Source organism: Halyomorpha halys, unplaced genomic scaffold, assembly GCF_000696795.3.
Source record: "Halyomorpha halys isolate HHAL.00 unplaced genomic scaffold, Hhal_1.1 Scaffold2039.1, whole genome shotgun sequence".
NCBI lineage: Eukaryota > Metazoa > Arthropoda > Insecta > Hemiptera > Pentatomidae > Halyomorpha > Halyomorpha halys.
The window spans coordinates 30,223-30,944 of record NW_027113814.1 but is presented as its reverse complement, the minus strand read 5'-3'; positions in this window follow the sequence as shown (position 1 = coordinate 30,944).

Sequence of the window (722 nt, the reverse complement as noted above, 5' to 3'; positions counted from 1 at the left end):
AACCGCCGACTTTTTATCGTCGACAAAAAGTCCGGGACCAGATATCTGGTAGATACTGGAGCCACTATATCTGTTTTTCCGGTGAAGAACAAGGAAGTAAAGCCGAACATGCAGTTCACTTTATATGCGGCCAATGGCACTCCCATTCCCACATATGGAAGCATAGTCCAGAACCTCGATCTCGGTCTTCGGCGCAAAATTACATGGAGGTTCATAATAGCAACCGTGAGTCATCCAATCATAGGTGCAGATCTACTATATCACTATAATATTATGGTTGATCTTGCTGGATGTCAGCTGGTGGACCAGAAAACAGGATTGACAACACGTGGAAGATTAGCTAAGGACCGGTACCCACTGTTTATTCAGTACCAACCCGTGAATGGTACACAGCCTTGCTACGCCAGTTCCCTAGCGTTACACAACCAACATCCTTCACGTGGACCTCATCGGACCATTGCCAAACTCCGACGGAATGCGGTACTGTCTGACAATCATTGACCGATTCACCCGTTGGCCTGAGGTGTGCCCTATGGAGGAAATAACAACTTCCAAGGTAGCATCAGCGATTGTGGGTACATGGATCTCCCGTTATGGTACGCCAGCTAGGATAACCACTGACCAAGGGCGCCAGTTCGAGTCAGATCTTTTCATAAATCTTACTCGTATATTAGGTATACAACGTCAGAGGACTACAGCATACCATCCTCAGTCCAACGGAT